Here is a 9,831-nt window from a genome sequence, read left to right as displayed (position 1 = left end):
CTATGTGCCATGTGATGAACTGACGAATTGTCCATTGTGTACCCTCCCTCTCACCCGATGCCATTTGGGATTGGCTCCATCCCCTCTTGACCCTGATGGGGACAACTGGTTACAGAAAATGAAAGGAATACCAAACATTATATCTCCAAATACTGCAACATTTTGAAAGAAAGTAAACTATGAGATAGCTGGAATGTAATTTAAAATAAGCATTTTATGTAATATTCTGTTTCAATATTAGGCTACTGGTAGAAAGGTTCTTGCACGTATCGTTTAAGATTAACACAGAAGACATCAAAACTATGAAATAGGTGTGATAGTGTGGCCGTGCTTTCCTGGTGACACGGTTTGATTTATCCAAAATTCACGGCACATTTCATCCCACCATGTCATCCCACCTATGTATTTCAAAGGTGTTACTTCATAGTTTTGACATCAAAGTAACAAAAATAAAGAATGAGGTGTGTCCAAACTTTTAACTGGTGCTGTACATCCACATCTATTCACCAGCCATAATGTGACAGCAGGACAGTGAGTCGTGGTAAAATGTGTCAGTCAACAATAGATCTTTTTTATTAGGAATAATAAATGTAAACTGTGTAAGCTCTTCATAGCTGAATAGTGTTGGCCTACGCTCCTGTATTTTAATGTCTGATGTGATGGTGGTTCTTGGAGAGACTAATATTTTCTGAGGTGGTACACGGTACAAAAAGTTTGAGAAACACTGATGTAACTGACTGGTAATTTTTCAAAAAGATGAAGAGAATTATGAAAATGTGACCACACACCATTTCTTACACAGTCCCAAGTGTAAGAAACGAAAAACCTTCAGTTCACTGGGAATATTTTTATGTTTCACTGTAAACATGTCTCACTGAATGCAGCTTTTCTGTTTTGCTCCTAAGTGATGAAAACAAACCAATATACAGTAAATGATTTATAATCATGCATGTACATAGCTGAGAGGAATATAAACTACCGTATAAGTTCGCATGTGGGATGGTTTTTGCAATTATGTATTTAAATTATTCATGGCATTGATAGGCTGTAGCAGCAGGCAGTGAGAAGAAGGTTTTTTATCTGTATAATACAAGCAAATGAAATGGACAATTATGCAGATATGCAGGCTTAAAATAACCATCAGATTTAGGAATGTCCTTGTTACAAATGAAAAAATGAGACACAAGCACACGCAGTAGCTGCTGTCACCCTGGGCATCCCTTTAATTCTTACCTCCTTTTATATCATAAACACTAAAAATACCCATGTGACCCCCAGGAGAGGATGTGCATATTCAGCTCTCATGCAGCAGTGAAGGCGCTGACATCACAGTGTCCCGTGCAGGTGGAGGACACCACCAGCTCTCAGTTTTTGGCTCACACATCCAGGTAAGAATTTGTACTAGAGCAACTATAAAGTATACACAGATTTAAGACAGTTACATGTTGACTGAATGTTTTGTAAGTGTACTTTATAAAGTAATTTTTCTTTGCTTAATGTAAACCTTTGTTTATGCTAAGGTAGCTGACGTTACTACTGGTGGCAGAAGCGTATTCTTAGCTAGTATTGCTATTTGAATGACTTTTAGCCATTCTATGGAAGCCCTAAGCGGTCATACATTCATACATTTTGACTTATGTTACTTATGATTCTTTATGTTGAAGTAACAAATGATGTTATCCTGAGATAACAGGATAATTTTCTTGAGATCTCAAGATAACGAAACATTGTTTTCCCGAGATAATGGCATATTATCTTATTATTATCTTATAGTTAATTTCAGATCTCAAGAAAACAAAAGGATAGTCTAGTAAATTAAATTGTTGCAATTGCAGCACTTAATAAGTTTCCTGTAATGATTTAATGTACTAGACTATCCTTTTGTTCTCTCGAGATTGTGATTTAATTATGTTGTTATCTCCAGAAAACAATGTTTCGTTATCTTGTGATCTTGAGAAAATTATCCCGTTACCTAGGGATAACATTTGTTATTTCAACACAATGACATAAATAACTCAAGATAGAATTACCCATTATCATGAGAAAACAGAGGAAATAAAATATATGAATGTATGACCACTTGGGCCTTCCTTATGTTTTGACCACATATACACTACTACTATGTACACTAGCTATTTCAACAATTTATCCATAACTTCACTAACAAAGATGATTCCATTATGGATTTAAATTAAGACGGGTTTATTGCATGTTGTAGATAAAGGTGAACTGAGATGAGGTACTGTAGGAGGAAGGAGGGAAGGGGATGATGGATGAAGGAATGAGGGTCGAGGATCAAGGGATGAAGGGATGTAGATCGAGGGTCAAGGGATGTGGATCGAGGGTCATGGGATGTGGATCGAGGGTCAAGGTATGAAGGGATGTGGATTGAAGGTCAAGGGATGAAGGGATGTGGATTGAAGGTCAAGGGATGAAGGGTAGGTGGATGACAGTCGAGGGATGAGAGGAGAAATCAAGGTCCATAATGGACGGAGGGGTTCAGAGATCGACCGGAGTCCGCTAGGCGGTGGGAAGACAGAAGGGAAGCAGGAGGGAGTCGTGACCCTGAGTGGAGAACCGTCTCTTCATCGCTATATGGATTAGAGCCCCCATGGTTCCTGGGAGAGTTGTAAAAACTGAGTCAAAGAGGGAGTGAACAGATAAGGTGTGCTTAAATGGGATGAGACCAAGGCATGGTCCTTGTTCCTGAACCGAGTTATAAAACTTATTGAACTATTTAGTGTTTTTTTCACCTTTAGCTTGTTTAATAAATAGTTCCTCCTCTTATTGATTACTTTTTGCTATTTCAACATTTTTCCATTACTTTAAACTAACTGCAGATATTTAAACTGTTTATCCATTAGTGTCAAACTTACTTTCAGCAAGCTTAACTAAGGCTGCCACAAACATTTACTTTCATCATCGATTAATCTGTTAACCATTTTCTTGAATAATCGAATGGTTGTTTTGTTTGGTCCATATAATTCCAGAAAATGGTAAAGAAAAAACAACTCTAGAACACTGTTTCCCAAAGCAGCATCCTGAAATGTCTTTTTTTTGTCTGAAATCAAAAAATATTTACATTTTAGAAGCTGAAATCTGAGAATTTGGACATTTTCTTAATAAATGACTAAAAACGATGAATTGATTATCAAAGTTGTTGGCAATTCATACAATAACTGACAACTAATTGATGAATCAACTAATGGTTGCAGCATCAGATAATAACAATAATAAAAAATTCTATAAGATAACTGCTTTATTGTCAATATTCTTGCTGTCCTGTTAACTATTGAAGCTTTTTCAGTCTGCAGTATTGGCTTCTAGTATAAGGCCCGCAGTAATGCTGTAATGATCAGTCTGAAGGATACACTACAAATGTCAGTGCAAAACTAGGCGACAATATCCTGGAGGATTATTATAGTAAATCCTAGGAAATAAAAAAACATAGACCTCCAGTCAACTTACACACAGTCGCTGTAAACCCATTAACCACCGAATCCCCAGAGAAGCATTAAAGTCATGCTTTGTTGATGGCATTTTTATTGACATCTTGGCAAGTTGGAGATGCTAGGCAAAGCTTTGTTTCCAAGGTAACATGATGGAAAATTCATTCTGCTGACACATATTAGCACTGTGCTGAAAAAGACAGAAAATGTAATCATGGGACCATTTTCTGTAAACAATAATTGCACTGTGTTATCTTTACGTACATGTATGGTGGTGTAATGTCTGCACACGCAGTCTTATTGGGTGAATCGCTGAATTTATGCATTACACCGGTAGTGAGTATTTCATGCAAATTAAGTCTCAGTCAGACAGGCAGCTGATTTCATAATGCAATATAAATATCAGAGAGAAAACTATCATGTGGCCATTAAAGGTCAAACATTTTACCAGAGAAAATCACATACAGTAGTAATGCTACAGGAGAAGGAAAATATCATAAATCACGTTAAGGTCAATGCACTGTATGTGTAGTGCTACACAATATGTCCCTGCAAGACAAATTATACGGTTTTCTATAGAGGGAGACAGTCATGTTTTATCAGGTTATATTTATACACTACCAGAGAATGTACATCCAAAATGTACCTCTGCTTGGAGTCTGTTTATGATAGTCAAACTCATGCCTCTCTATTCATATTTACTGCGGCTGCTCTATTAAACTAATTTCTCTTTTACACATGCAACCCTGGAGACAAGAGGCTGATTAATATTATGCGGTACCACCTGCAACATCATGAGGTTTTAGATACACTCTACCAGGCTTCAGTGCCGTGTTTTTAAAAGCCTGTTTCAGCTGTCTAAAATCAAAGTATCAGCATTTGATTTCTATTATTTCAACCATTAAGAATTAATGTCATCTTCTACAGTAATTTATGCTGTTTGTTGTGCGCTACAGGCGACAATACAGTACTTTTTTTTTTTTTTTTAGATTTCCCATCTTAAATGAAAAACATTTCACTTCTCTTATAATAATCTGTCTTAAAAAAAAAAGAAAGTCTGAGTTAGGGGGCGTGCAGAAACATGATGTAGTTCTTTGTATTTGACTAAGTGAGCACACTTGTACAGACTTACTCAGTCGGCTACAGCTGACTTCCCAACTCTATTATCATATTGTAGTTATTAATGTATGATTGACCTATTTAAGTAATGGTATACATTTATCATTCTCTATGCCTTGTGATTACATATTTATTGCTTGCACATGCTTCCTCTCCACCCTCTGTCCTTCTCTTATTTTCTCCTTTCTCCCTCTTTTTTTTTTCATCATCACTCCCCCGTTCTGTCTCTCTCTCGCTTCCCCCCTGCGACATACCCTCTGTCTCTCTCTTTGCTGAGGTGGCTGTACCTGCTGTGACTTTGACAAAGTAGTCTGCACGTGTGTAGTGGTGTATTTCTGTGTGTGTGTGTGTGTGTGTGTGTGCAGCGATGCACAGTGTTTGTGTGCATGCACCGGCATCTTTTTTTAGTTTGTGAATTTGTCCGACTGTTGCATTTGTTTAAACGTGCATGTTGAACACACAGTGTATGTGTGTGCGTGCGCTTAAGAGAGAGAGTGTGTGTGTGTGTGTGAACATACTGCAGCATACTATGTCTAGTGATTATGTCATACCATACTCTCTCTGTTTTGTCCTCCATTACCCCTCAGTTTTTTCATACCTTGCTCTCTTGTTCACCTTGTTTCTCCCTGTGTGCACCTTCTTCTCCCCCCTCTCTCCATCCTCCCTTCCCTTCGCTCCCCTACCTCCCCCCTTGCTTGTCTCCTCCCTCTCTGTCCCCTCCCTCATGTTTCCTCCTTCCTCTCGCTCTCTCTCTTTCTCTCTCTCTCTCTCATTGATAGTGAAGCATTTGTGACTAGAATACTGAGGAGCTAATCATTATTCCACGAGCACAGTGCAGTGCTCGGGCAGAATGTCAATTCTTCCCCCCTCCCTCTGTCTTCCTCTCCCTCTCCCTCCCCCTGTTTTGCATGCTTTCCAAGCAATAGTTAACATGGAAGCCACATTTGTGTTCTACGAAGAGAAAAGTACTGAAACACTCATTTCCTGTTGCGAGCGCTGGGCTCTCAGCACCTGCAGCGAGGTGTATGTGTAATGGTTGAGTAGGGTTTACGTCTGTGCTTTGGATGGTATTTGGAGTGTGTGTGTGTGTGTGTTTGATACGTAGTTGTTATGTAAAAGCGCTCCACATCAATTTGTCAAGAGCAAAGTGGTGTGGGATGGAGATGAGAGACAGCTGTTGAATGCATATTTAGAGAGAGCAGGGAGACTAAAACAGAGAGTGACAGCAGATTTTGATCCCCATTAATATTAAGTTAAATTGCAGTTCTTCATGTTGGATTATCAATATGGGAACATAAACATGAAAAGACTGAGGTATAACACACAGATTGTCACTCCCACAGAGGAGACTCGTGGTAAATTAGACAACACACACATACACACACACATAGTGGGACTGCGGGGCATTTGTCAGTGTGTGTGATGGAAAGGGAGAGACAGCACACGGAGATTCCTCCTGACTTCCTGAAAACTGCAGCTGTGGGTCACAGCCAGAGGTAACGCTGTGTGTACGCAACCCCAGTCCTCACTCACACACACACGAACACGCATACACACACACACACACACACATACACCATGTGCACCGAGCCTAATAAAGGATTTTAAATTTGCTAAAGTTAGACGGACACAGAAACAGTCATATCTAAACTGTCCACACACACACACACACACACAAAATCCATGGCCTAAGGGAACCTCTGGTGTGACATGGCTGTAGTCTAATAGGCTCGAGCATGAGTGAGTAATAGGTGTTCCAAGCTCTGTCCGCCCACTGGACTACGACATCTTGAGATGCACATTATTTCATGAGATGCAAAGTGAATAGGTGAAAACATGATGAAGTGGGCGGGGGGGTGGGGCGGGGTGGAGGGGGCTGCTGTTTGAGACCAAAGCAGAGGAGACAGCTCAGCATTGTCACATACTATGTTTGCTCCCCTGTTTGATTAGGGGACAGCTTAGAGCTGATGTACCCAAAGGCTCAGATCAGAGGGTATTAGGCAATATGAGAGACATGAATAGGCCTTAACTTTACATTACATTTATATTACGAGCGTGGATTAATTAGTAACGCACACACAGCAGATTTAATCTAACCTCTTCTAAAATCTTTTAAAGCACAATTTACAAATATCACTGTAAGCCGCACTGATGCAGTGTTGTCACTAGCAATTAAAGAGCCACCTCATGCACAGAGTGACAAAATCAATGATTCAACACACTGTGGCAAGTTTAATAGCCTTGGAGGACATGAAATGCTAAGGGAGCATTGGGGCTGCAAGGTTAAGAAAAAGATCTATATTGAAAAGGCTGCTTGGACCCACCAGAGCACCAAAGAGGAACAAAGGCATCATAAGGCCAATGTCCCAGTCTCGTTAGGGGGGATGAGACAGCGTAGCGTGATGGAAGCGGGATATGAGAGTTAGGCAGTGACATCATATAATGTGAGCTGCTTCTCTGGAGTCTGCTGTCTGCTTGCAGTGGGGCCATGCTGTTGTGGAGTTGTGCCTTATATTGAGTGAACATTATAAATAGTGAGGAGGATGTCAGCTCCATTCAACAGAGTCCCACACGAAGTGTCAGTGTGCTGTGGTGAGAGGAGACGATTTTCAGCAACGCGCGAGTTTGCAGTATGTGTACGCCGCGTGGTGGAAGAAGTATTCAAATGGTTAACTCAAGTAAAAGTAAAAATACTACAATGTAAAATAACTCAAAGTCTATTGGAGATTCTAGAAAACAAATGGCTCGCATTGCAGAATGGTCCTTTCTAGAGTTTTGCATTACTTTTATACATGTATTAATGCGTAAACAACATATTAATTTTGTTATACTGTATAGTAAATGGTGGGGCAGTGGTTAGCACTGTCACCTCACAGCAGGAAGGCTCTTTTCTTTCCCTGCGGAGTTTGCATGCGAGCTCTCCGGCTTCCTCCTACAGTCCAAAGACATGCACAATTGGTTAATTGGCGGCTCTAAATTGGCTGTAGACGTGAGTGAATGTGAATGGTTGTTTTTCTCTATGTGCCCTGTGATGAACTAGTGACTTGTCCAGGGTGTATCCAGCCTTTCACCCCTAATCCCAGCTGCACACGACCCTGATGAGGATAGCAAATGGTAAATGGACTGCCAACTGCTCATACGTTTTTTGGAAGCTATCCATTCATACACATTCACGCACCGATAGCAAGGCCTTCGGGAGCAATTTGGGGTTCAGTATCTTGCCCAAGGACACTTCGATATACAGACTGGAGGAGCCGGCATCAAACCCCCAATCAACTGATGGGTGAATGACTGACTCTACCTCCTGAGCCTCCAGCTTCCCCGGGTTACAGATAATGGATGGATGTATAGTAAATCTACAAACATTGCATCAGATTTTATAAGCCGATAACATGTGAAACCATATTTCACACGGTGACCTGGTGGCCTCGCCGTTGGTGATGACTATAGCGAACAACTATCAATCAAAAAAAGTCTGCTAAGTGGTTAAGCAGGCTCTTACTGTGACTCATTCGGACCAAATCCCCAGTCACGTCAGATACATTTTATAGTGTTTATAATGTGTGTTTCATAACGTAATGAGATGAGACTAGACGAGACGAAACAAAATAGTCACCAGCAAATATCTGAGCCCTTCTCATCCTCTTTGTCCCCAAATGAAGAGGTAAAATAACCACACAAAACCACACCCCCTGTGCCAATTACCTAAAATGATAGTAATCCAGAGAGTGTGTATGATCTAAACAAATAAACAACACAAGCTATAAACACATTTTGGCTCCTGCAATGACCATAAACTGGATCATCACTGCTTTATGTCTGGCTGGATGGTTGCATGTCATTCCCAATCTGTCCCACCATTTTCTGTCATCTCTCTACTGTAGGCTGCCAAATACAGGCATACAATGCCCAAAGCAAGCAAAGAAAGTAACTTAAATCTAAGAAACAAAATAAATTAAATCTACATTTTTATCTGAAGTCTCACGCAGTTGAAGTATTAAGTAGCATGAAATGGAGCTGCTCAGGTAAAGTCCAAATGTAGCCAAATACTTCAGAGTTGTACAGTGTTTGAGTGAATGTACCGAGTTATATTCCCTCACTGTGTACAGCTGCATACATGTTTGATCTAGCCTCATGCTCTGATAGGATTTATGTGTGTGTGTTTACCTCTACTTCCCCCGCTTCTGTTTGTGCATATCAGTGACATAATGTCAATATGTGCCTCAGTGTGTGAGCCAATTGTGTGTTTACATCTGATGCTGCTGCTGCTGCTGTGTGTGTGCGTGTGTAGATCTATATATGTTTGCACGATGTGTGTTATAGTCTGTGAGGCAAGTCGCATGGTCGGTGTGATAGTGTTTGTCACCCTGAGTGTGTAGCCATGTCTGACTCTGTCAGGGTAGTTTACCCTGGCTTGGGATGTAACACATCCCTATGATTACTCTCCTCGCTCTCTCCGTGTTGGTGTGTGTGTGTGTGTGTGTGTGGATCTGTTTCAGATAGTGTGTGTTTTCTTCATGGTCAGTTTTTTTGCCTTTCCCCTTATTTCAAATGCTTATCGCAGAGACTGACAGAGAGAAGAGAGAGGGTGGTGATGGTGGGAGGGTGAGTTGATATTCATCTTTGAGAAAAATACCTAGGAGGGAGAGAGAGAGAGAGAGAGAGTAGAGGAGTGGGTGTTGGGAAGGAGGAGGGTGAGAGTGGGAGGGTGCAGAGAGAGAGAGAGAGAGCTGATTAGATTGGAGAAAGCCAAGGAGGTACGGGTATACTATTGAGCAAGGGGAGAGACAGAGCGGAGAGAGGCAGAGGGGAGGGTGACTAAGTGAATGCAGTTTGCCGTCGCGTGTCGCCAAATCACAGCGAAGTCCACAGGCAGGCAGACGGATTGGACATGAATCAACAAATGGATACGGAAAAACTGGATGTACGCCGCGTATGAGGAGAAGAAAAAAAAGGAGGACGAAGAGTCTGCCTTCATATCCTTTTATCTCTGCATCAGACACTGCTGTGAGGAACCCACAGGGAGGGAAAGGGAAATAGCGGACAACTCATTTCTCCCTAACATCCTTGGAAGCAGAGGAGCTGTGAGCCAGAATAGAGTCGACTGTGGGACTTGCTGGGATTGAATATATGCTCGGTAAGTATTTGTATAGGCTGCAAATGTCAGTGTACGAGTGTGTGCGTGTGTGTGGATGGATGCCTCGGGCTTGTGCACTGCCTCTGATGCTTTTTTCATGAAGAAAGACAAAATAAGAGAGGAAGA

The 9,831-nt window shown here is 41.1% G+C and overlaps 1 protein-coding gene across 2 annotated transcripts in view; it reads left to right on the top strand.

The window, feature by feature from the left end:
• The first annotated feature begins 9,263 nt into the window (after positions 1-9,263).
• The window catches only part of grik5 (glutamate receptor, ionotropic, kainate 5), a 78,838-nt gene continuing 78,270 nt past the window's right edge, over positions 9,264-9,831 (top strand). For both annotated transcript variants that reach the window (XM_010735086.3, XM_019261295.2), the window contains exon 1: positions 9,264-9,705. The gene's annotated coding sequence lies outside the window, so the exon portion shown is untranslated. The remainder of the gene's footprint in view (positions 9,706-9,831) is intronic.

This window comes from Larimichthys crocea, chromosome XVI, assembly GCF_000972845.2.
Source record: "Larimichthys crocea isolate SSNF chromosome XVI, L_crocea_2.0, whole genome shotgun sequence".
Classification (NCBI taxonomy): Eukaryota; Metazoa; Chordata; class Actinopteri; family Sciaenidae; genus Larimichthys; species Larimichthys crocea.
The sequence above is the reverse complement of the archived record's forward strand: the minus strand, read 5'-3'. Positions and strand labels throughout refer to the sequence as shown.